We start from the raw sequence: 624 nt of genomic DNA, 5'->3' as shown, positions 1-624 counted from the left end.
GCTGGAGGGGCGGCTGGTGGGGGACCACCCAGCAGGGTCCCGGGCCTGGAGCCAGGTCTTGACTACTCCTGGGGCTGTGCCATGTGCTGGGCGGGGGTCTGGGCGGCCTCCTCCCTCAGAACCGCGGGACAGCCACCAACCGGAGGGCTTGACTGCTCCCCGCACCCCACACTCAGGGCAGGGGAGCCGAACAGGGCTTCAGGGCTGTCGGTATCCGCAAGCCAGAGCCGACTCCAGCAGAAAGAAGCCAGGGCTGGAGTCAGAGCTGAGTGTGGATCCAAGCTGGCTTATTTCCTCCTGGGTGGCCTGAGTTCCCCAGCCTGCCTGAGCCTCAGTTTCCTCACCTGTCAGATATGAGTTTTTCAACATGCTTTGCGGAGCTGTTAGGAGGATTTGATAAGACTGAGTAGGTATCAGATCTAGCCAGGTGCCCGCAGGACCATGCACTCAGGAAAGACTTCACCTGGACCGGCCTGAGATCACCTGAGGGATGAGACGAGACGCCCCACCAGGGGTCAGGTCAGACTTGTCCCAAAGCATCTCTGGGTCCCTCTGTAGCTCCATCACATGATGGGGCCGGCGGCAGGGCTGGCAAGGAGGAAGTGGAGGCTGAGCATGTGTACG

The sequence above is a fragment of the Trichechus manatus genome, unplaced genomic scaffold (genome assembly GCF_000243295.1).
Source record: "Trichechus manatus latirostris isolate Lorelei unplaced genomic scaffold, TriManLat1.0 scaffold00024, whole genome shotgun sequence".
Lineage (NCBI taxonomy): Eukaryota > Metazoa > Chordata > Mammalia > Sirenia > Trichechidae > Trichechus > Trichechus manatus.
Note: the sequence above shows the minus strand (reverse complement) of the source record.